Genomic DNA, 27,289 nt, shown 5'->3' with positions numbered 1-27,289 from the left:
AAAACCCATATTGCCTAAGCAACACAAATAGGAGTATGTTTCTTCCATAAAATTATTCAATATTTTCATAGGCGAATATTAATAATTGAGAAATATAGACAATGTTTTCTATTTATATTAAAGTGTCAGTTGCTAAGTGGATACTATAAAGTAGTGAGGACTTTCCATTTCATGGTAGTTGTTTGACTGTTTCTGATTTTATTTTTTCAAAAACAACTTCCCACGAGAGGGAGCATGTCAAATGATCTACTTCCTCTCTAAAATTTCAGGAAAGAATATAATCACTTTAATTTGTCCAAGAAAAATTTTAATCAAGAATTATTTTTGTCTATACTGCAATTCTAACAGTATTACACATGTTGATAATATCTGCATTTTGTCATTACAACACCGATATCTGTTTCTTTTATGTTTCAGATTTCTATTTGGAAAATATGATTTTAAGCCTCTGGGCCATTTTATATGTAACAACATTTCCTCACCTTCTAAAATAATTTATTGCATTCAACTCCTTTTATATTTTAATTTTGCCATATTTTAGATCATAAATATGACAGTTTATAAATGCTATCTTATTTTGCTACTATAACAAAGCCCTTTCCTCATTCACATTCAGAATTGTTTTCAATGAATAAGCACTTTCTTTATGTGCCCTAAGTGGTAATCAACTTTTTTGTTTTTCATAATTTTGATGTTACTTTGAACAATAATTTCTTCAAAACACATGGAAGACTCTCTCACAGGATGGTGTTGGTATGGGACAACTTTTCAAAGAAATTATCCTTCCCATTTCTTCAATCTTTCTGACTGGTTACATGTATATAAGATCTATGTTGGCACTTACATGGATGATTTTTAAAATATGGCCCTGATTCTCTTCTCTTGGTAAACTTGGAAAAGAGAGGCTCATTAAAGAGAAAACAAAATGGTTAAAAAATATAAGATGTTTTTCTTCAACTCCCAAACTTTGATTTGAAGCGCAGTTGTAAACACCATGTCTCTAATCCTATTTTGTGAGATATCAAATTTAGGTATTATTGGTTGGTTGCTGCTGTTGTTATTCTTTCAATTCATCCTTCCTATATCATTTGAACACCACTTTTTAGTTGAATTAATGATTTAAATATTTAACTCTTGACATGGTCACTAATGTAAAGTTTGGTCACTATTGAAAAAATATTATAGTTTGATTTCCTTTCTTAAACTTGTTTTTGGTTTCCCTACATTTCTAATTGCCTTCAATTTTGCTATTGCTTTATCGATCTATACTATCTTTATACCTATTCTATCAACAGATTTTTTCGATTTTTTTCTTTAATTTTTTAAAGAATTGCTCCTAAGGCCCCCTCTGTCCGTATATTCTCTCATCTGTATCAAGGGCTCTTCCAGCTGACACTCATGACTTCCCTTTACCCTCTGTGGATGTGGCTTCCTCAAGGCTTATGGGTAGGGTGAGGACTGAGCTTAACCTTGTCTGCAGTTAATCAATTGTGGCTGCCCAGTAAAACCCCCAACACACCCTGGAAATGGGGGAGACTCACCGGGCTTCCCCGGCAGGCAATGCTCTATGTGTGTTGTTCCAGGTCGGTACCTTGGTACTCGGGAGAAACGGGGTAGAAGGTCCCAGATGCTGCACTGTGCGTCTCTTCCAAAACTGGCTGATTTAAATGTATCCTGGCTCTATTATAAATAAGTAAATGTAACAAATGTGAAGGTAATACGTTTCAGAGAGTTCTTTGAGTCTTTTTAAATTATCAGACCTGATGGTGGTTTAGGGATCCATAGAATGTGCAGTTGGTGTCAAAAGTCTTGGGCAGATTTAGAAACTTGGATGGCTCCAGCCTTAACCCCACCATTTGACTAACTCTGGGTGATTCTGTGACTTCCTAAGAGTAATTCTTCAGTCTAGAAGTTCTTCTGTACCTTAGTTCTTCTGTACCATTCGTTTTTTCCATGAAGGCTTTGATAAGACTTTTTTTTTTTTTTTTTGACATATTTTCTCTATAGGTACAACATGGGTCCAGGCATAGAACTTTTAGATTAAGCCCCTGACTCTCTTATTATTTCTGTAAGATTCTAGCATTTCCACCGTACTCATTTTCTGTCTCATTAGCTTTTTCTAATTGTTGATTTTCTATGTCTCTGATTTCTTAAGTATCTTTTTAAAATTTTACCTATATAAAATCACCTCCTATCCTTTGAAAGGTTTGAAGTAAATTTTTTCTTACTATATTCATTGTCTCAGTTTATTATAGATTTTTCCACTTGTTTATTTTGATCTCTTTATTTTATATCATCGGACGTTCTTTAAATATCTTCACTATCTGGTTATCTGCTTGTATTTCACAATGTGGCATTAAAAAACTGACTGAAACTTGTAACAAGTGAATGCAGTTGGCCAGTTTTGGGTTTACTTTACAAAGATCTATGAGGAACTAGCTATATCCTTGTGGGAATCCCAAGGGTCTAAATGCAAAGATATTTTCTTGGGTGATGGAAAATTTCTCCAATGTAGAAACCTCTAATTTCTGCATTAATAGGGAAACTGTAGCAGAGATTGGTGCTATATATATTAATTTTAAGCCACATCTTGCCCTTTAGAGCAAGAACTAGGACGGAGTAAGTCAGAAAACTGGTAATATCGAAGCATGGTCTTTGAAGCATATTTAAGTAATTTATATTTACTAAATGGTTTTTGACCTGAACCAAATTATACATTCACAACATGAGACACGTGAGTTCCTGTAAAAACCTTTGTTCAATATGGTTAGAACTGAGAAAATAAACAGATTAGCAGACTTTCAAGAGAGAATGAAATTCAGTGCAAAAAAACTGTATTTTCTGAATTGTGCAATCTTAGTGTTTTATTTATTTCCTCTCACTGTTTAAATAATTTTATAACTCAATTAAATATGTTAATATTCAAACATTAAGTATTTAATATAACTTGACTAAAGCAGTTCTTTAACTTTTTTTTTCACGGTATTATTTTCCTAGTTAAATCTCAAAGCACTAAAGTTGGCAAAAATAAAAATGTTCTATAAAAGAAAACATAATTAACATCCTTAATTAGCTACTTTAAGTGAAGTTATTCCCTTCTTGGTGGCCAGGCTGGGTCAATTGATGCCCCTGGGTGATTTCCAACATGAACAGCTAGGAAGATGGCTAGCACTGAGTAGATTACCATTCCATATTAAATGCACAAATTGAAAGTGTAGTCACTAAAGGAAAAAAAAAAAATCTGTTTACATCAGTTTCACAGTCTGTGGTCAAAGAAAACATTGGCCAATTATTCCAGAATAGATGTGCATAGCTAAAGCTTATTCAACCCTTAGAATACCCTTTTATTGGATAGATGAATCTTTTCAACAGCAGAAGAAAATTCGATTACAACCAGTATTCATTTCTGCATCAGAGCCCCGGGCTGGAGCTATATTAAGCCACTAGACGGTCTGCAGAAAATTGAAGGAGCGTGCACTCTGATCTCCAATGACGGCCTACGTCCCACATGACAGGCATTTCTAAGAGAGGAGACATCCTCTGGGACCTAACGCTCAACAGCCGAAACAAGATGTGAGATCCTGAGGACGTAGAGATGTTTAAAAAACAACACAGCCCGCAAGATAACATTACCAGTAATGACGCTTGAAATGACTGACAAGTAAGTTTAGAAGTATTAATAGAAATTCTAGCGTTTGTGGGATTTTCTGTGGACTGTGAGAAAATCCCCTTCTACATAGGCAGAGGGATGTCTGCTCTTGAGTAGGAAGAGTAATAGAGGTTGAGAACATATAACTACCCTCTCCTTAAAATCCTCCTGGCTCCTCCCAGTTTATCAACTCCATGCTTATCCAGTTTATCCAGTTTATCAGCTCCATGCTTGTTTCCTCAGACTGTGCCCTCCACTGCCAACGCACCATTGCTTCCCTCCCCATTGTCGTAGGAAATTGTCTTGCCACAGCTTCATGCCAACCTCACGGGACTAGCTTTCCGTTTCTTCTGTCACTTGGAAATGCACAGATGAATATGCTGTTTTTCAAATAAACGTCCTTTAATTTATTTTTTACTTTTCATGACTTGAAATCTAAACTGGCTTCTTGGACTTCTGATGCTCTCAAACTAATTATCATCAATACCTATGTATATGTTGATTAGTGTGACCTGGAAACGGTTGTAGGGCTTTAGGAAAGCTGTAGCGGAAACTTGAATTTCTTTTTTTTTTTTTTTTTTCTTTTGAGACAGAGTCTCGCTCTGTGGCCCAGGCTGGAGTGAGTGGCGCGATCTCTGCTCACTGCAAGCTCCGCCTCCCGGGTTCACGCTATTCTCCTGCCTCAGCCTCTCGAGTAGCTGGGACCACAGGCACCGCCACCACGCCCGGCTAGTTTTTTGTATTTTTAGTAGAGACGGGGTTTCACCGGGTTAGCCAGGATGGTCTCGATCTCCTGAGCTCGTGATCCGCCCGCCTCGGCCTCCCAAAGTGCTAGGATTACAGGCTTGAGCCACTGCGCCCGGCTGGAAACCTGAATTTCTAACTTGGGGTTAGAAAATAGCAGCAAATATCAGAGTCAGGTACTAAGTATTGTAGAATACAAATGAATCAGACACAGACCCTGCCTTCCTATGGATAGGTAACTATAGCAGAAATATATAGTAAAATCTGCAGTAAGAAATTCACAAGTCTGGGCATGGTGGCTCACACCTGTAATCCCAACACTTTGGGAGGCCAAGGCAGGAGGATTGCTTGAGTCCAGAAGATCCAGACCAGCCTGGGCAATGTAGTGAAACCCTGGCTCTACTATATATATACACACACACACACACACACACACACATATGTGTGTGTGTATACACATATATATTATATATTATATATACATATAAAATCCAGGTACGGAGGTGCATGCCTGTAGTCCCAGCTACTCCAGGAGGCTGAGATGAGAAGATCCCTTGAGCCTGGGAGGTCAAGGCTGTAGTGAGCTGTGAACACACCATTGAACTCCAACCTGAGTGACAGAGTGAGACCCTGTCTCAATTAAAAGAAAAAAAAAAAAAAGAAATGCACAAAAATGGAAATGCCAGAGGAATATCAGAAAAGGTCTCATAACTAAATACTTGACTTGGTGTCAAACAATAGGTATGGCATGGCCATACTAACAAGGGTAAAGTTACTAAAGGTAGTTATATAAGCATCAGCAAAGCATGGAGGGTGAATAGAGCACAATTTCCACCTACATGATCATGAGAGCTCCAGTCTTTACACCGTTATGCAAGAATGCTCAAAGGCTAACAGAGAGGGCATCTCCTGGGTCCAGTTTTGGGAAGCAAGTAACATTGTGATAGAAAGTAATTATTACTTCACATATTTTTGACCTGATTTGCAGCTTACGACATTCCTAAACTAATCACAGGCAAGGAAAAAGGAATACTGTGATATTATATCATGTCCTCTACATTTCACACCTGGAATTTTTCTATAAAGATAAATTTTCCCCCTCCCCTTAACTACTTTATTACTCCAAGGCCCAGTTTGCATGAGAACAGCAGAACGAAGACTGGAATCATTCTGCCTTTTATTTAAACCAGTTTGCAAAATAATGATGATTTTTCCCCATCGCACCACTGCACTCCAGCCTGGGAAACAAGAGCGAGACTTCGTCTCAGGAAAAAAAAAAAAAAAAAAAGAATCTATTTCCTTTATTTGGGAGCTACTGTGGAGAATGAAACAAAAGTCTCTCTAAAGCACTTTGCTTGCTATTAAATCTATGAGTGCTGCCATTGGTCAGAAAGTTTATATTTGTTCCCAGAGAAGCTGGTGGCCAAATTAGAAACCAAAGTGCACAGCTAAATGGAAGGAACATTATTGTCTCATCTACGGATAGCAGTTTCTAAGGATCAGAACAGCCTTTTGAGGTAATAGCTGCCTAGAAGGAATTCACAGAGATGCAGTGATCATCTGTCCTGGATATTTGGAGACTGAAGCATTGGGTGAGATATTGAACGATGCATTTAAAGGTCATTTCAAAGCTAACCTCCTAGGAGTCCTATGTTTCTAGGAATCCTCTGGGTTGATTTTTAAATATATAATAGCTCTGCCTATATTTTCAATGAGTATCTTCTTAATTGTTAAAAAGACCTATTATGAACAGCTTGCTTCCTTTTTACTTAATGTTTTCTCAACACTCCTAAGCTATCAAAGGGCCCTCATAAAGTAACTAAATGCTTCTGTATGTTTGAACCTTTGAAAAAAAAAGACAGCATAAATTAGCCAAATGGTGAAACAGATGTTCAAGAATGGCAAAGCTCACAGAGGCGACTGAAACGCCAACGAGCAACTCACTGTCCTGTTAACAGAAATATCCTTGAAAACTGTAATGCACAAATATGCTGAGGGAGAATAATAGTGTGTAAATAAGCAAAATAGATAACATTGTACTTTATTTTATTATCTTAGTAGCAAGAGTACCTATTGCTCTGAACATAATAGGCATTCAATAAATCATTGATTGAATAAAAAATATAGGCAAAACAAAATGGTGGAGGAAATGCGCTCATATAATTCAATCAAAATGCAAGTATGCCTCGTTATTTCAAATTAAAATATGTGAGTGTATGTGTAGGTATGAGTTTATATCTGTGTGTGTGCACCTGCTAGTGTATAGTTTATTGAGATCACTACACAGTGACCTCGCACCTGGCTAATTTTTGTATTTTTAGTAGAGATGAGGTTTCACCGTATCAGTCAGGCTGGTCTCGAACTCCTGAACTCAGGTGATCTGCCCGCCTTGGCCTCCCAAAGTGCTGGGATTACAGGCGTGATCCACCGTACCTTGCTGGTGATCTCAATTCTTCAGTTCATGAGTGTTAGGGCAAAATTCCAGGACAAACACTAAACTGTACTGATTGATGTCAAATCAAGTATTAAATAGAACTTTTCCGGGAAACTTGGCTCTGTTGCCCCCCAATGAGGGAACTCATTGATAGAATGGTTGAAATTGTGTTTTTATGTATGCAAGAAAACGAAATCCAATAGAATTTCAATAAAGTTGTTTGGAAAGGTTTATGCTGCAAAGTTTTAAATAGCTCATGAGCTTGATTTTGACCTGTCTTTAAAACTAAATTAAAAAATGCATCGATTGGCAAAACAAATTGGCATCAAGTGCATTTTTGACTTCTTTAACCATGCTTTCACTGTGTGGTTCTCAACCTAAAGTCAATGTGTTTGATTGCTTTTATGGAGAAAAGAAGAAAACAACAAAACCACCTTTGACATTCTTTCACTTGAAAGACCAGGCACTGCATTCCCTATTCCCTCTTCATTGTACTTCTGTGATTCGTGAGGATGTCTAGGGACTTGTAAAATTCCACATAGCACATATATCAATTAAATTGTTTATCACAAAATCACCAAATATTAGCATTAGAAAGGATTTTAGAACTGGTTCCTAGTTTTTCAGGTCACACATTTTTAGAGGTTCAAATAAAAAAAAATGAATATGATTCTAATTATAGAACCTAGTGATTACAATATATAATATCAAAACTACAATAGTTCACTCCTAGCTTTAAGTCAGCTACATTAATAACATCCATAGACACTGAAAATTAGTAAATATGTGCAAATCAGCCCATGATCTGTGTTTGAAGCACCGAGACTTTGCATCAGGCTGGCAGCTCCTCAAGAGTCCTGGCCCTGGGGTTGGCCACACTAGCCACAGCGAAGCCTTTCCCAGAGGAAAGGCTCATCCTCCAAAAGTAAAAGGAAAGCTACTGCTTCCAAAAGCAGTTTTTTCCCATCATTTTGCAGCATCAATTTTTATATCGAGCTAAAAGCTCTCTTCTTCCTAACGCATACCCTTGTTCCTAGTTCTGATATTTAATAAAACGCACACTAAATAGAACTAGGAAACACAAAGGGCATGCGTTCATCCTGCCTGATTCAACCCCAATCTCTTCTCCTTGTCAAACAACCTCAGGTTTTCTTAAAAACTCTTTTTTATGGCATCATTGTAATATTCCCATTTTCCAAGCCTCTTGTAGAATCATCTGCTTGTCCATCTTTATGTTAAACATTCAAAACGAATTCCAAACCTTCTCATGAGGTTCTTTCACTTTTCATTTCAGTACATTCTATTAGTACACCCTGACTCAATTAGATTTTAGATACCCATATCAATACTACTACTAATTTATACTTAGAGTAAACAAAAATCCTGACAGTTGGCTGTGCATGTATTATACTCTCAGGGCTATATTTTAAACCAATGTTATATGATCTCATTCTCATTGTTCATTACTAGTATTAAATATTTTTTGACTAATTTTCTAGGGAAGAACTGGGTTCCAGTTGTAGATCTAGGTCAGAAATTGTAAATCGTGGGGAACAGTAGTAGAAATAACACATTAATCTCTTACCTGTATGGAACTTACATCAAGAAAATGTTGACAGCTATAGTTTCTATTTTTTAGAACACTCATAAATTATATTGTATTTCAAAGAGAATCTGAAACTAAAACCAAACTAATTTAGAAGCCTGCAAAAAATAAATGTCAAGATTAAAATTGGGAAACAGAAAAAAAGAGTTAACATTTTATTTCAAAATTGTCTTTTAAAAAGTTGGAATGTCAGTTTTCAAAAATACATTAGCAGACGGCTGCTATCATAAATGGGAATATACTATTAATAACATTTGTTCCACAAACTTGACATTAAAAACATAAAATTTTAAAAATGCACTGAAGATGTTCCTAGAATTAAAACTACAAAAAGTCAACATTAGCTCACTCAATTTATTAGTTTGCTCAATTTGATTTCTAAAGCAATCAAAGATTAGTATTCACATTTTGCACATGATAAATGTTGTAATGAGTTTTTATTTCAGTATCATTTTCTCTTTTTATTTATTCTTTAGAGAGTTTGAATAAATGATTCCATAGCACATCTAATGGAATCAATTCTCAATTATTCACTGTCATGGCTTGTAAATTTTTAGTTTCCTTGAAAACCTTACTTTCCCATTTTTCTTTTTTTGTAATTAACACAAAATCATCTGCTAAGCTACTCCACTAAAAATACTTTTGTTGTTTGTTAACGAGTTTATCTTTTTATACTTATCTTTACTTCATTGAATGAAATCCTTTGAAGACTTTATTTACTTAATATTTATTGTGTGCCTACTATGTGCAATTATTAGCAAAGATATTTCAGATATTTAAAGTCAAAGTTGGTTTCAGAGTAATTAATAGTCAGCCAAAGGTAAAAATGACAAATAATATTCAGTCTTTGTGTACATGAAACATGAGACAGATATGAGAAAAATATGCAAATACATAAAAGTTAAAAAACAAGTTATATCTATATTAAAAATTAAATATTTGGTTCGTAAGTTCTGAATAAGTGTAGAAAAACTGTAAATCACAGATCCTTTTATGTCAATGTATCCAGTTGGAAGTTTAATATTTGAATATTTTAAAGAGAAATTTGTTATAGGATACCATGGAATGCATTTTCAAAGAGACAGGTCACGGAGTGAGTGACAGGAGCCCATAGTGGGCGGAATACAGACCCAGTCTGAGCACTGTAAGGAGGTGGCTGGTCTTGGGGAAATGTTTTAAAGCATTTGATTCTCAGATCCAACATCTGCAAAATGTGAATGAAAGTAATACTTCCAAGACTCGTTTTAGGAATCAAATAGATATAATGTACCTCTGAAAATGATAAAGAGGGACAGATACTGTAAGTAAAATTTAGAGTAATGTGATTTACACCCAGCAGAACTTTCCGTTGCATGCATACAAGGTTATCTGAGAACAATGATGACGAACTGAGAAAATGTACTCAAACGGCCAAATGTCTAGCATTCAGCACTCATAATATTCAGTCGTTGTTGTTACAATGACACAATGTTAATATAATTAAATTTCCATCCCACTCTCAACAAGGCCATCTAAACCTGCCCCTCCTACCATTTTTATTATATACATAAGTGAACAGTACTTTAAAAATTTTTAAAGGACAATATTGGCATTAACTTGGAAAGGTTTCTTTTTATTTCCTCTTTAAGAAGGGTGTTGAAGAGTGAGTCTGGCTTGTGGCTCGAATCTCAGGTAAGAGCAAGTTCCTGACTGATGGGTGGGTGATATTTAGTGAGTCAAGGAAAATTAATAATGGCATCAGCAGATCAACTTCAAGTCAATGACAAATCCTTCAGGAAGTCCCAGAAGTTTTATTTGGTAGACGCACGCGCGCGCGCGCGCACACATACACACACACACACACACACACACACACACACACCCCTCACTCATCAACAAATTATTGACAAAGAATAATTCTAGAACCTTCACACTGTAATCCATAGGAGGTCCAGGGAGTCGATGTATGGATTTGGAGAGAGCAATCTGTTTGGCAATGTGACTAACCGTAACTTCATCATTTTTCAGTAGAATTGTCACAGGAGGAAAAAATTGGATTTTTAGGAAAGTAACAACTAGAGGCCAATGTCATTTGAAAAGGCAAGGGGGTGTCCTCCCATCTGCAGATGGAAGGAGATCTGGGGGTAAGCAGCTGGAAAGTCACTATTTGAATTCATCATGGTCAGGAGTTGCAGCCTCACTAGTTTTATTTCTGATAGACTGAAATACAGATCTTCCTCGACAATGAGGTCGTGTGACCCCAGAACTTATGAGCAAAACATACTCTGTCACCTAGAAGAATCAGAAAAGATTTTTTTTTGTTTTTGTTTCTGAAGGGAAAACTGTCTCTTAAATTTAAACTAAAGTTTTATCTAAAATTCTTGTTAACATTTGTGCATTTAAAAACTCACATCAGAATGTTCAATTTTTATTTTAATGAATTCGGATTTTAAATGTGTGATATGCAGATACTGCACAAACTTTAAAAGTTAAAAAAGGTTAGTGATGTATAATTTTATAACACAATAAAGGTCTCCTGTGATTTGACTTTCATATTATAGTTTAAAATGCATAGGCATATTTAGAAGCAAGAAGTATCAATTATAAGGCAAATCTATAGACATTGAATTGAAGGCGGGAAGATAGTTCATAGGAATTAGAAAACACATACAGCTAGGATAATAGCACAACTATGCATCACTTAACAATGGAGACACATTTTGAGAAATGCATAGTTAGCTGATTGGTCCTTGGGCAAACATTGTAGAGCGAACTCTCAGAAACCTAGGTGGACTAGTCAACCACACACCGAGGCTCTATGACACAGCCTGTTGCTCCTGACCACCCACCTGTACTGCATGGGACTGTCCTGAATACTGAAGGCAATGGTTACACATAGCCTACCACACACCGAGGCTCTATGACACAGCCTGTTGTTCCTACAACACCCACCTGTACTGCATGGGACTGTCCTGAATACTGAAGACAATGGTTACACATAGCCTACCACACACCGAGGCTCTATGACACAGCCTGTTGCTCCTGACCACCCACCTGTACTGCATGGGACTGTCCTGAATACTGAAGGCAATGGTTACACATAGCCTACCACACACCGAGGCTCTATGACACAGCCTGTTGCTCCTACAACACCCACCTGTACTGCATGGGACTGTCCTGAATACTGAAAGCAATGGTTACACATAGCCTACCACACACCGAGGCTCTATGACACAGCCTGTTGTTCCTAGACCACCCACCTGTACTGCATGGGACTGTCCTGAATACTGAAGGCAATGGTTACACATAGCCTACCACACACCGAGGCTCTATGACACAGCCTGTTGTTCCTAGACCACCCACCTGTACTGCATGGGACTGTCCTGAATACTGAAGGCAATGGTTACACATAGCCTACCACACACCGAGGCTCTATGACACAGCCTGTTGTTCCTAGACCACCCACCTGTACTGCATGGGACTGTCTTGAATACTGAAGGCAATGGTTACACATAGCCTACCACACACCGAGGCTCTATGACACAGCCTGTTGCTCCTACAACACCCACCTGTACTGCATGGGACTGTCCTGAATACTGAAAGCAATGGTTACACAATGATATGTATATATGTATCGAAGCATATCCAGCCACAGAAAAGGTACAGCTGAAAATTCAGCATAAAAGACAGAAAATGCTACACCTGTCCAGGGTACTTGCCATGAATGGAGCTTGCAGGACTGGAAGTCGCTCCGGGTGAGTCAGTGAACGAGTGAGTATGAAGACCTAGGACGTCTCTGTACACTACTGTGGGCTCTATAAGCGCAGTGCACTTAGGACGCTAAATTCATTTAAACATTTTTTGTCTTCAGTAATAAGTTAACTTTAGGGTACTGTAACATTTTGTATCTTATAGAGTTTTTGATTTTTTTAACTTTTTTACTCTTATAATAACACGTAGCTTAGAACACACTTTGTACAGCTGTATAAAATACTTTATTTCTTTATCTTCTAATTCTGTCTGCTTTCTTCTATTCATTTTTTTTTTTACTTTCTAAACTTCTTTCGTTAAAAATGAAGACACAAACACACACAATAGCCTAGGCCTAAACATTGATCATCAATATCACACTACCTTCCACCTTCACATCTTGTCCCACTGGAAGCTCCCCAGGGGCATTAGGACCCATGGAGCTGTCATCTCCCATGAGAACAATGCCTTCTTCTGGACATCTTCTGAAAGAGCTGCCCAAGGCTGTTTTACAGTTAACACTAAAAATAATAACAATAAGCAGCAGTAGACTCTATAATAAAAAGTATAGTCAATATATAAACCAGTAACATGGTTGTTTATGATCATGATCAAGCATTATGCACGGTACATAATTGTATGTGCTAGGCCTTTCTATAACACACTATATGTTTGTTGCCACCAGCATCATCACAGATATGTCCACAATGCACCACGCCATGGCATGATGATGACTACCATGTCAGTAGGTGATAGGAATTTTCCAACTCCATGAGAATCTTATCCAACCATCTTTATTTATGTGGTCCGTTGCTGATTAAAACATTTTATGTGGTGCACGACTGTACACATGAAATAGATAGACATATGTAAGTTTTGATTAGCCTAAACTGATCAAGAAGATGACAGTTACTCAAATTACCTTCCTCTCAGGCTTTTCATGGGTAAAAGTCAGATAAGGATAGAATGTATGTCACAGGACTAGTGTGTGGATTAATTGGGTTAGAGCACATCAAATATTTGACTTTAGATTAACTTGACATTTAAAATAAATATTCACAAACATTAGCAGTTATTATCATTAACTCACCTTATTTCTTTAGCCCAAGGATTTATTTACTTATTTATTTATTTTGAGATGGAGTTTCTCTCTGTTGCCCAGGCTGGAATGCAGTGGCGGGACCTTGATTTACAGAGCCTCTGCCTCTCTAGTTCAAGCGATTCTCCTGCCTCAGCCTCCCAAGTAGCTGGGATTACAGGTGCCTGCCACCACATCTGGTTAATTTTTTGTATTTTTAGTGCAGACAGGGTTTCATCATGTTGACCAGGCTGGTCTCAAACTCCTGACCTTAGGTGATCCACCGGCGTTGGCCCCCCACAGTGCTGTGATTACAGGCATGAGCCACTACCTCTGGCCCCAGGATTTATTTTTTAAATATGAATTTTCCAGATCCACAGCAGATCAGATGATGTCTCTTAGCAATGTAGTCTCAGGTTTAGAAGCCCTGCCAGGGTGGGGGATGGCAGGATTCTAAGAGCAGCTCCATGCTCCTGACATCCCCTCCCCCTTGCAAGTGGGCAGGACCTGTTACTGGCTTTTAACCAATAATGCCTGAACCTTACAGGTGACGCGGCATCACTCCCATGATTATGTTACCTCACAGGGCATAGGTGAAGACATTTTGCGATGTAGAAAGGTGCCCTAATCGGTTGATTTTTAAGTTAACCAAAAGAGAGTTTATATGGGAGAACCTGACCTACTTAGCAGAGCCCTGAAAAGTGTTCCAAGTCAGAGAAGGAAGCAGAAGTGGTCCTCTCCAGCCAGCCTCCAGGAAGGCACTGCCCAGTGTGGGGAGGGACAGTCGGCTGACAGCCGTGGGCAGTTTGGGGGTCCTGAGCATCTCAGCCCTATACTTGCAAGGAGCCGAATTCTGCCAATTTCAATACGAGTGTGGAAGATAATTCCAGCGTAAGGTGAGATCACAGACTTAAGGAGTCCTTGAGCACCACTTCTTGAGGCCCTGAGAGAAGACTGGTGTGAGAGATCCTGGTCTCCTGACCGACAGAGCCCTGAGGTAACACTTATGCCCTGCTTTTAGCTGCTGCGTTTGTGGCCATTTGCTACTCAGCCACAGAAAAACTAATACAGAATGCTTCCTTATAGCAAGTCCCAATCCCTGACACTGCAGTTCCAGCTCCTACATTCCTTTTTGTCATAAGTGATTAGGAAATATAGTTGGGTGCCAATAATGGAACGTCAAACCTCATCTCGACTGATTTAGATGTATTTGCTTCCATCATGCGCTCCCTATGCTAGTCTGACTTTTGAACTCTATTCATTTTCTCTCCATATAAGTAAAGGTAAGTGTATATTTTCTTGGTTTCAAAACAATCAATGATTTTTATCTATTATTTATTTATTCACTTCTGCTCTGTATATCTTGGATGGAGCACTTCTTTCCTGACACGTGTTTTTATTTTCTCTAATCTTCTTACCATCCTGGTAATATTTCTCTCTCTCTCTCTCTCTCTCTCTCTTTATAACTATATATACTTACTTAGTGCTCATACTGAATTTATTTTTGCTGTGATTGCTGAATGGGGTTGATAACAAGCTGGCATTTTCTACAGGCAAAAGCCAATGTCAGGAAGAATCAGAAGCTGTCAGGACATTGATCCCTCCCTTAATACCTGCATATCCTCAGCTGGACTCATGTGTTCCGCCCAACAGGGGAGCTCATTCTATTGCGGTCCCACTAACAACAGAGATCACCAAATCAAAAGGAAATATCTTATTAAAGAGAGTAACTAGAAAAAGACTCATTTTTTTTTCAACCTTCTCTAGGCATAGTTGATGTTTTTTAAAAAAAATATGTAGGACTTATTTCAATTACTAACTACTTAAATTCTCTGAGTTTTTAATTCAGTTAATTGATCTGGATTTATACAGTTCTGATTTTATAGCAAAAGCCTGAGAAGTTACTTAATTTACTCAGTACCACTTTAATTTCACCTTTGTGCTACTCCTTGTAAATATGTACTTTGAACTGCTCAATTTCCTTCACTGTTCTAAAGTGCAGATACTAGACAGAATTTAATTTTCAGGCCAGATTTTTCATTTCAGATCCTATTATGCTCCTTGCAACATTTGTGTGATTTCATCTCTGAAAATAGAATGGTATTTCAGGTGGTCCTGAACTACAGGTGTCTAATTACAATTGTCAAATATTTAGTACTGTTGAAAAAATGATTAGCAGTGATTTTAAAGAAAAGGTGGTTATTTATGAAAAGATGTTTATAAAACACACATTTTTTTCAGTCCAGAAATACAAAAGAATGACATACAGAAGATATACATCTATATATACTATTGCAAAAATATACTCCTAGCCAGTCTTATAATAATATACTTTGATACGGAAGGTTCTCTGCTCATATAAACTTAAACTTAGTGACATGCATTCTTGGCCCTCAACATACAAGATTCCATTTAACAGCTGAAGGGATAGTTTTGTAACGCAAAGTTACACTGAAGGACAAGGAAGCCTAGGTTGATAAATGGAAGTGTCTTAAATGATGAGATTAACTTAGTTTGAAGGAAAAATCAACCTGGGAATGGTTGATGAGAAAATGATGGAAAAGAGGAATAATAAAACAAAACCACAGGAACAGGGGTGCACATGAATGTGCACAGACAAAGAAACAGGGTGGACTGGGAAGGAAGGTTCTGCACCAGAATTTGGAAAGATGAAGTGGAGAGATGTGGGGTACACCATCCGCGGCTGCCATCACAGGTTCCAAGGAAGGACAGACGAAAGGGAATCCTTGCTTAAATACCAGAAAGCAACCCTGCTGGTCGTGGCGGTTACCCCTTTTAGTACATCTAAATTGGAATCCATAAAATGAATGAGTCAATGAATAGCTCGAGGGTTAGAATGATGACTTCAGCAGAAATTGGTATCTGCGATTCAAATGAGTTCATCTAATGCTCCACATGGGCAAAGAAAAGTGATTCCTGGCTCTGTCTGCGGGAGCCTACCTGGGGAACAAGATCAAAGTCCCCAGGGAGGGGTCGATTTAGTGAGGTTGTGAATTGGTGACATCAGGACGTGCACAGGAAACACAGGATGTAAGCTCAATCTTTATGAAGCTCTTGTACAAATATCTTTTGAGAAATAATCTGTTGTAAAGATGATATTGTGAGACAGAGTATATCTTGTAATGGTATTCATACATTTGAGGGGTGGTGCCATTCTTAGGTCATATCTCTCATGAATTTCCAGTGTCTGCTGTATAGGCACATTTTGAGACTATGTATACTTTTCTTTATATCAAAGGCTGCAAACACAGGAATCAAAAACCAAGAAGTCAGTCCAAAGATAGAATCAATAAGTCCACAGTGTACTCTATTTTGGTTTCAATAGCTTTGTTTTCCAGCGTCTCACCCCTGACACTTTCCACTGGCCTTGCCTTTTCTCTTTGCCCTGTAAGCATTGCCACTGAATTCAACTATTCAAAATTCACATTTAGCCTGGCATGGTGGCTCAGGCCTGTAATCTAGCACTTTGGAAGACTGAGGTGGGCGGATTACTTGAGGTCAGGAGTTCGAGACCAGCTTGGCCAACATGGCAAAACCCCATCTCTACTAAAAATACACAAATTAGCCGGGTGTCGTGGCTCTCATCCTTAGTCCCAGCTGCTTAGGAGGCTAAGGGAGGAGAATCACTTGACCCTGGGAGGCGGAGGTTGCAATGAGCCAAGATCGCACCACTGCAATCCAGCCTGGGTGTCAGAGTGAGACTCTGTCTCAAAAAATAAAAATTAAAAAAGAATAAAACATTAAAATTCACATTTATACACATCACAAGGGTGTGACTTAGTAGTATGTGAAAGTCCAGTCAAAGGAAGAAAGCTCAAAACTTACTAAAGGATAAAAACTCATAGATACTCTACAGACTAAAGAAAGAATTTATTTCAACATTGTTATCACAGGAAACAGATAAAGTTTTCTAATTTAAAAGAAATAAGAATTACTTCTTTTAGGTGGTTATATGAAATAACAGATGAGTATAAGTGCTTCAGCTTAGATAAATATCAATGTGTTTTTCCTGCATTGATGCTCACATGACAACAATTTGTAGAAATGAATGTAGAAGGAATATTCCAAACCTATTTAGGTATAATTACGGATATCATTAAAGATGAATTGTTTTCCATGTAAAAGAAGATTTCTAAGGAGCTAATTTGTGACAGGATATATTATGATATCAATTTTCAAAGCATGAGCCTGCTCATTATGCTAGAAGGCAAAATATTTGAAATAACGAGTTTGCATCTAGACAAGGGTGTGTATCAGGGCCCCACAAAGTATTTAAGGATGGGTCTTTTCATATTGACATTACACACATAAAAGTGGGAAATTCCAAATTGATAGCCCATCCACTCCCCACGTGCCCATCCCTGAACCACTTTTGTTATCTCTTTTGGCATGGACATATGTAGTACTACCTATTTCTCAAGGCTGAGTGTTGTACTTCTATTCACAAATTATCTCAAGGGAAAAAGTGGAGACTTTTTGGCTCTGTTTGATCAGGTGGCCTCTGAAAGTTTGAGTCTCTGCACCTTGAGCAGCAACTCCCCGCTGCAGGCCAAGGGAGGGCAGGGTGGCCTCTACTGGCACTGGAGAAAAAACATCCATTGGTAACTTAAGCTTTAGGTGATAGAGAACAAGAAACAAAGAAAAGGGTGAAGATCAGAAGAAAAGAGAAAAAAGCAGAAGATAAAGAAGTAAAGGAGAGAGAGAGGACAAGAAGGTGAGGAACATAAAGAATTAAAGGAGAGAGAGAGGACAAGAAGGTGAGGAACGAAGAGGGAATGTGTAAGGAAGTGACCACAAGGCAGATGTGAGCAGAACACATGGTTCTAAGGATGAGAGACCGAGGGTGCCAGGAGGGTGGGGCGGGAGCAGAGATGGCTATGCAAAGCCTGTGGGCTCCATGGATCAGAGATCCTGGCAGGGTAGAAGTATTGGGGGCCTGAGCACTGAAGAAGATGTGAGCTGGAAAGATAGCCGATTAAAGAGATGAATTCATAAAACTGAGCATGGAAGGGCTGCAGTCACTGGTGAGCACAAGTTCCCTGGACCTGGATGAACAACAAGAACGGCTGAGGCAGACTGGAGGAGATCTTTGCAGAAAAGGAATTCAAGAAATGGAGGCTCAGGTTGTTGCAAAGCCATCTATACAAATATTCTACAAGCACACAAGAACAGATGATTCTACAAGAATCAAGTAGAAGTATGGAGAGTATGTCCCTAAAACATGATTCAGTGACTGAGAATGGGAGTGGGGGGTGGTGTGTGCTGGATGTAGGGAGGTGACAACCATCCTGTAGGCAGTGGATGCAGTGAGCTCATGTCTCAGAATCGGAGGTGGGATTTGTAGGGAGCGAGGGAGAATGGCCTGAAAGAAGCAGTGCAGGATAAGGGACACCCTCTCTACTCCCAGCCAAGTGGATGAGCATGTGCAGTGAACCACGCTCTCCCATGTCAAGAGGATAGGGCTACAGGGCTGCCTACTCATGTCAGCCATCTCAGCATGCACAAAAACAGAGTCCAGGCTTCATCAAAGTGACCAAGGGGCAAATGAGGCAGACCAAGCTGAATGGTGACGGTGGGGAGGAGCCTGTGGAGGCTGTGAGGGGTGGGAGAGATGGAGGGTCAGGTGAGTGTCTGCATCTCCAACTGCACGGGTTTGTAGGATCCCTTCCAGCCTCTTCTGTCTCCTCTAAGCACATCCTTCAACGATTCTCCGCTTTGTCTAACCCATCAGGGATTCCTCTCAGCAGAATCAATCCCTCCAACATCCACACAGGTTCCTATTTCATTTTAAAATATTTTATCTTGACTCCACCTTCCTCCCTAAATATTGCTCCATTTAGCCAAGTTCTCCAAGAGTATTCTCGACTTGGTATCGCCTCGTCCCCAATATCCAACTACATCTGCCATCCTCATGTTATCAGTCGAGCAACCCACGTCACTCCAACCAATGCCTGCCACCCTGACCTCATCATTCTTGAACCAACAGCAGCGGTGGCAGCAGGTGGCTGAGCCCACGTCCCTTGGCTTCAAGGATGCTCCTCTAAGATGCTGCTTCCCTTCCTTCAAGTTTTCATGTTTTCAGTCTTCTTTGTTGGTTCTTCATTTGGGGATGCAGTCCTGAGGCTCAGGACAAAGCAGTGAGTTTTCTTTGTGATCTTCATACCCTGATCAATTTTTCTTCTCACCTGACACTTATTATTTTATAACATGCTCCACAATTTACTTTTAAGAGGTATTATTATATAATGTAATGAGTTGGTATAGCATGCTCTATAATTTACTTTAAAAATGTATTTTCTTATCTCCTCCCAGGAAATGGTAAACTCTATGACGGCAAGGATCTTTGTCTACGTTGTTCACGGATAGTTCTCAAGCACTAATATGACTACCTTGTTACAAGTAGATGCTCACTCAATATTTATGTAAGAAAGTGATTATGAAAAAAGTAGTTAAATAAAAAAGAAGGCACTTATGATAATAGAAGGAGGTCTTGTGCCCCTGTGAGCAATGCTCCCCTGAAGGACCATCTTCCCCAGTCTAGAAGGTGGCCGTGTGCAATGGAATAAGCCTCAGAAAAGAAACCATCGCTTGGAAATGGACCAATTCTCATGCTTTGGGAACACTTAGAACACGTGAAACTTTCTTAAAATCTCAGGAGTAATACATTTAACTCCAAAATACAAATCAATAATTCTTGCAAGATGAACTTTTAGTAGCGTGCACTGCCTTTGTATTTTGTAGTCTCTTTTGAGATAAATGCTTTTCCTTTTAAGAACACAGATAATGGGGCCGGGCGCGGTGGCTCAAGCCTGTAATCCCAGCACTCTGGGAGGCCGAGACGGGCGGATCACGAGGTCGGGAGATCGAGACCATCCTGGCTAACACGGTGAAACCCCGTCTCTACTAAAAAAATTTCAAAAAACTAGCCGGGCGACGTGGCGGGCGCCTGTACTCCCAGCTACTCGGGAGGCTGAGGCAGGAGAATGGCGTAAACCCGGGAGGCGGAGCTTGCAGTGAGCTGAGATCCGGCCACTGCACTCCAGCCTGGGCAGCAGAGCGAGACTACGTCTCAAAAAAAAAAAAAAAAAAAGAACACAGATAATGAATTATTTTCAGTGACTTGTAAATGCTACTATTTAAGAATATCCGAACAGTACAACTTCAAAACTACTTGGCACATGTTAGAGTTGTATTAACTTTTGAGATACAGATAATACAGGCATAGTCGCTTAACTGCACTGGTTATGGGCAGTTTCACTTCTGCTTACTCAGCTTTTCTATCTCCCTGCACTGGAACTCCCTCACACAAGGAGATTTCTAAATTTGGTAGCTCCATTGTCAGGCCTTATGATACAGAATCTGGACAATGTGGAAGAGAAGGGGATGGAGAGCGGGCAAGAAGGGAGTTGGGAAGATGAGACAAGTGGGGGAAATGAGTAAGAGAAAAACTCCAGAGGGGGTAAAAAAAAAAACAAAAAACAAAGACTAAGAAGTGGTGATCAAAATTCATATCAAGTTGTTGATTATAATATTATTTAACATAACAAAAATGGGAATTGCTAAATCAATTCTAATCCATTTTAGGGTAGAATATTATATGGACATTACTATTCACTCGCAAAGCATTTCTAACATGGAACAATGTTGAAGATGTGATGCTCAATGGAAAAACGTAGCATACATACCTACAAATGTCTATGCCCAGTAATCCATACAGCCATACACATTCACAAATAAACACAAAAACATGCATATGGAGAGAGCTTGAGAGAAATGAAAATACTCCAAAATATCAAGAGTAGTTACCTACTACTCTTGAAGCTATGGTTTTAAATATTTTTCTGTAGTCTCTATTTTCAAAATGTTTCTAATTAAGACAAATTATTTTCATTATAACAAAAAGATGTATTATTAAAACTAATGGACAAGGCTATGACAGTTATACTGTAAAAGAAGAAGTAACCATAGAGTTTTATCTTATTGCATACTAAAATCTGTCTTTGCAATTTAAAGTCAAGGCATCAAAAAAAATTATCTACATTTTTTTTTTATTCAGAAGAAAATACACCCACATCCCAATTTTAATTCGCTAGTCTGAACAACAGAACAAAATAAAAACAACAAAAATCAAAAGCATATTCTATATAAAAAAAAAAAAGGTTTAAATATCAGAAATTCTATTTTCATGGTGAAATGTGCTAGTTACGAAGGTATAGTCTCATATATCAGAAAAACTTGTTTTTTAATTGCCATTTTGCCACTGTAGGCACTAATGAGTTTAACAGAAGTATTGATTAATTGAGTTCCAGTTGGTACAATGCCAGATGACTGAGTATGCTAATTCCTATGACAGTTTACTGCTTGAAACATGAATTTAATTTTCCTGATTTCATTAATCATAACTGTCATTTACCATATAACAGTGTAACCATTTTCTTCTGAGAAAATTTCATTTTCATGGGTCATGCAGTATTAAACCCTGGAGTCTGCTGACTTTCTGAGTGAAGACAGGCTTTCTGTAGAATTTTTACTAGTGGGGTATTATGTAGACATCCTTGACTTAGAATTCAACTGCATTTATCATGCCACTTCAGAGATGTTGTCTTGTTTTCTTGCTTTATACTTGCATTGCCAAATCTGTATGGGTGAGATAAATACTGAACCCCAGAAGTATCTCCCTACTGCTGAGTTTCATGATACCGGTATATATTAATCAAATATTTTTTATTTTTTTACATCTAGACAAACATTACCAAACTTTTATGTAATTGACATCATACTGTGATATGGTTTGGATCTGTGTCCCCACTTAAATCTCATATTAAAATGTAATCCCCAGTGCTGGAGATGGGGCCTGGTGGGAGGTAACTGGATTGTGGAGGTGGTTTTAATGGTGTAGCACCATCCGCCCAGTGCTGTTCTCATGGTAGAGTTCTCATAAGAGCTGTTTGTGTAGCACCTGCCCTCTCTCTCTTCTTCCTACTTGGGCCATGGAAGACACGCCTGCTTCCCCTTCGCGATGATTGTAAGTTTCTTGAGGCCGCCCAGAAGCTGCTATGCTTCCTGTACAGCCTGCAGAACTGTGAGCCAATTAAACCTCTTTTATTTGTAAACTACCCAGTTTCTGCTACTTCTTTATAGCAATGCAAGAATAGATGAATACACACTACTCCTAACATGCTGTCCTATGAGTTCTTAATTGGTGAGGAGGAGAACTGCATTGGGATCAAACGGAAATCACGTCATAAATGCAAACACTGTCCACATCAAATTGCACTGGGGCCTGAGTATGGCAGACTGTATTCTAATTTGCCATATTTTACAGTCCTTTTCTATGGTGCCCCTCCCTGCAGAGGAGTAAACATTTGCACTCCAGTGAACTCCTAAGTACTCACATGGCCAATGAAAGCTGGGAAGATAGGGTATGCTGTTTCCTCCAAAATATTTCAAAGCCTATGTTTGCTTTGCCACAGCATCTTTCTCTCTGACGAAGACTGAACATATTACAAATACAGGCTACTCCCTCAGGCTGGGGCCCAAAGTTAATAGGACAAGCAACCGAGTCACAGCTGATCCAGCATGGACATGAGTCATGAAATGAACACTTGTAAGCTGCTCAGACATGGAGGTCATTTGTTACGGCAGTGTAGCCCAGCTATCTTGACAGTTACAAAGAATCAAGTCGAATTTGGAATTTTTTTTATTTATACAAATAAATTTTTGTAATGCCATGGTAATGATTAGAAATATATATTGAGGGCTTCTTGTACATCCCACACTTTCTTCAGGAAAAATAAAAATTAAAAATCACTGAGACACAGCTCTTTAGTCATAAAAATAACTAAGACAAGGTTGTCTACGAAGTTAGTGTAAAATGATGGGATAATTACATGGGCTTCATGAACAAAGAGCCGAAGTTGTACAGGAGTAATTGATACCACCTAGGTGGTAGAGTTACAAGCAATATTTACAAATGGAGTAATCATTAAACTGGGCCTTTAGCTTCAGGAGGGTTTTTTCTAATTAGGGAAGTGAGAAGGACATGGCAGGTTAAACCAAACTACATAAACAAAGTTCTTAAGATGTAAAGAGTTTGGCCTATATTTGGAATAACAAATGAAAAACAAAATCTATGATGGTAAACCCAAGCCAGATGGGACCTTGGAGAAGTCCTAGACAAATATCCCATCTATATATATGAGGATACCTAAGTCCAGAAATAGTAGGTGATTTGCTTAGTATCACACCTCTGGCTTCCACACCTGTTCTGTTGCAATGCTGTGCAGAGGTGAGGTTTGTGGTGGGGCCAGGTGGAGTTCACAGAGCATAGGGTGGGACATAGATGGTCCGAATCAATGGAATTTTAATACACTTCTTAGATTCCTCATAATCTTCAAATACCAGGTGTGATGATCCATTTACAAAGACCATTTCTGACAGAGATTCTATAGGTAAAAATGTGAAGAGAGATCCAATGGGGAAATGGATACAACACTAGGCCAGAGTGAAAAAGCGCTTACTCTTTTATAAAATACCTAAAGTTACCTTTGTTAAGTGAGAGATTATTTGATATAAAACAGGGATTGCTTCAATCCTTAAAATTGATCAGCCTTTGGCTTCCAGCCAATCAAATAAAGCCTACATTGCATGGTGAGGTCTCTGTATAAAATTGTCCAGCGTGATGGGGTCTCTGCACAAAATTGTTCTGCACATGTGTTCTTGGAAAAATTAGTGATTATGTGTTGATGTTTGCCTCTGTGAAGATAGCAATTTGTGACTGTCCAACTGAATTTTAATAACGTAGTCAAATCACTTAGATCTTAGCTATCTCTCTCTAGAGGGAGAAATGAGACATTTTGTCAATTGAGTAATTTTTTGACTCTCTATTTCCACTCTTTAAAATCATAATTCAAAGTAAAAGTTATATAATGTTTTTCTTTGATAAAATTCACAGAATAAGGATGGACCTTATCAAACCCTCAGGATTTCATTAATATGAATAAAAACTTCAAAGGCTCTTCTTTTGAGAAAAATGCTTAAAATATTTCATGCTTGACCTTGATTTTATAACAATGATTTAAAATGAACTCTGTGCTATTTCTTACCTTTTTAATCAGTTTTTAATCTATGTTTCATTTAAGCAATATATAAATACTACTCTATCTTTAGATAATAATTCCAACCATTTGTAGAAATGGAAGGCCTACTTAATTATGAATAAAAGTGCATAGAGCAAGGTGTTAACTGCATAAATGGACTACTTTCAAGAGTACTCTTAAATTAATAATTTTCACCAAGTTCTCGAAGACCTATTTAAAACATTACCTTTTTCTATGTATTTAATGCTGTTATAATCCTAAGAAGGACTTTTTTTCCGTTTGTAATATCCCAAATAAAATAGTTCATAAGTGAGATTACATTTTCAAAATGACTTTGGGTTTTACACTCCTTTTAGGATTTAAAACTACTGAATCATTTTGTCTAATGTCATCAGGAAATAATATTACTTGCATGGTGCATTTTTGTTTCTGTAGAACGTTCTAGTAGGATCAGGTTTATCATGACCATGTAAATCCATATATTTTACAAATGGATTTGGCGAGTTGATTGAAGTCAGTTTCGGCAGTGGAAGCAGAATTAAAGTATAATGACATCAATCCCTTCTACTCTACACCTTCATGGTGCTATGAACTGTTCCCTTAAAGATCTTGTTATAAGTGAAATTTTACATTCTGTGATGATGTGATATTCATCTTCTTCTCCGTGCTCACCCAATCAGAAGCTCTGAGTACTATGATTCAACCTATCTCTACTCTACAAATGCATAGCATAGTGCCACACACACCACAGGCTCTCCAAATATGTGTGCAGCAGAAGAGCACATGGGAAAGCCACCACTCAACTTCTCAAGTGAACGCCATTCAATCCCACTCATGGGTGAGTCTCTCTCGTTTTCCTTCAACACCTGTCCATGGCAGCCTACATTCACCTGGACTATTTTTTATCATTCTCCTTCTCTATAATATTTTAGGTCCAGAAATACTTTGTATAAATATCTTTGGAAATATATCATATTTTATTTAAAGGTGTGTAGTCAAGAATTTGGCTCCAACTTCAGAAATGCCTGGACTTTGTACTTGGTTTCTGGGAGGAGAATCTTTGCCTTACTTACATTGTTGTTTACAGCAGGAGCTGGCCACAGTTGGATTTCAGGGCAAGGCTAACTACATCTAACAATCTTAGCGTGAAGTTGGGCCATGCCAGAAAGACCAACTGTGTCATTTATGGTGGGAACTTTGGTTTACAGGATGTCAGCTGACCTGAAGACTGAGTTCAACCATATGGGAAGTTAATCAATGAGTCATGCCTACCTAGTGAAGCCTCAGTAATAGCTCTGGACACACAAACCTGGGCCGTCTTCCCTGGCTGACAAACCTCCCTGAATATTGCTGCATACTGATGCTCAGAGGTCAATGCATCCTGACTCCCCAGGGAGCAGGCAGGAGAAGCTGCACATTTGGAAGCCTCCTGGGTCCAGCCTCAGGCATCTCTTCTTCAGGTGACGTTTAACATGTATTCTTCTTCTGTAATAAACTGTAACCATGAGTGTAATACCTTTCCGTGGGTTCCATGAGTCCTTCTAGTGAATTATCAAGGCTGAGGGTAGTTTTGGGAAACCCAAACTTGGCGTTTGTATGAGAAGTAAAAATGTGTTTGTAGAGGGTCACACCCTCGGGCTTTGCGGTTTGGTTACCTCTGGATAATAGGTAATGCTTTAAATAAATAGCTTTCACATTGATCCCCTTTGAAGCTTAGAATCTAATACAAATCAAACCCCTCATTTGATAGAGCAGGCAGTAGATAGGTTGAGTGATTCATATGAAAGTAGGGGCAGCATCAGGTCGTGTTCTCCAACTGTTTCAGTCAGACCACTGTGAAGTTACTGAGAACTCTGTGCTCTGGGGAAATGTCCAGAAAAACAAAGATCTTTTAGAATTTCATCCCAGCCAGCAAGTGTAAAGTAATTTCAGTTTATTTTTATTTTATGATATATTAAAAAAATTATCAGTCGAAATGAACTCAATGTTTATATGTTACTAAAACAGTAAACCTTTTTTTTCCTATTTGAATGTAGGGGTTTGTTAATATATATTTTTTAAATGCACTTGAAGTTCCTTCGTGCAAGGTACCTTGTACATAAATTACACTGGTGGCCTGGATTTACCAATGATATCAGAAAATATGCATATGCATTGTTAACCATATTATTCATGATATATGAACATAAGAGACACTATTAGTTACATTCCATTAACTTTCACCATAATCCTGGTAATTATTATTTTTATTATTCTTACATTTTTTACAAAGGTGACTGAAGACCACACAACTTTGTAAGATGAACTAAATGCAATACATGGTAATAGCAAAGTCCACATTTTGAACCCAGATCAGTTTGAAGGGAGAGAGTAGAGCTGCTTTATGCTGCAACACTTAACTCTAAATGTGTTCTCTAAGAAAAATATGTAATTATGAAAAGATCCAAAGCTCACTGTAAGTCCAGGTTAGCACTAGAAATCTAGTCTCTATAATATAGAATTATTTTTTAAAATATATTTTCTAGTTGATATACTTCATACAAAATGAAATGACAAATGAAAGACAAAGCATGGAAAGCATGACAGATATGTAAGTTTTCCTTGTATGAACTGGTGCTCTTAACTTGCTCCTCTCCCCTCCTTTTTCAGTATCAGTTGTAACGCCAACTTCTACTGAGCTCTAAAACAGGACGTGGCTTTCTATCTTATGCCAAAAACACACCCTTTAGCACACTGTCCTTGGTTCCTTCATGACTCCTCACCTGTTTGTTGGCAATGATGTTCACTTGTCTAATGTGATTGCAGTTGCCCATGGGTTTCTCATGGAGGCCAATGCACTGTGTACCTGCACTTGAGAAGATCATTAAACCTTCCTTTGTTCTACATGGACATTTTATCTTGGTTAGCATAACTTCTGGGATCCAAAACT

The 27,289-nt window shown here is 38.3% G+C and overlaps 1 protein-coding gene and 1 long non-coding RNA gene across 3 annotated transcripts in view; both read right to left on the bottom strand.

The window, feature by feature from the left end:
- Window positions 1–27,289, bottom strand: part of LOC139355625 (CUB and Sushi multiple domains 1) — a 2,038,620-nt gene that overhangs the window by 876,694 nt on the left and 1,134,637 nt on the right. The gene's annotated exons all lie outside the window — the stretch shown is intronic.
- Window positions 1–27,289, bottom strand: part of LOC105491870 (uncharacterized) — a 68,354-nt gene that overhangs the window by 9,206 nt on the left and 31,859 nt on the right. Inside the window, exon 3 of the long non-coding RNA XR_011607303.1 lies at window positions 1–27,289. This exon is cut by the window's left edge and continues 9,206 nt beyond it. This is a non-coding gene — a long non-coding RNA (uncharacterized lncRNA).

This window comes from Macaca nemestrina, chromosome 8, assembly GCF_043159975.1.
Source record: "Macaca nemestrina isolate mMacNem1 chromosome 8, mMacNem.hap1, whole genome shotgun sequence".
Classification (NCBI taxonomy): Eukaryota; Metazoa; Chordata; class Mammalia; order Primates; family Cercopithecidae; genus Macaca; species Macaca nemestrina.
This window is presented reverse-complemented; position numbering and strand designations above follow the sequence as displayed.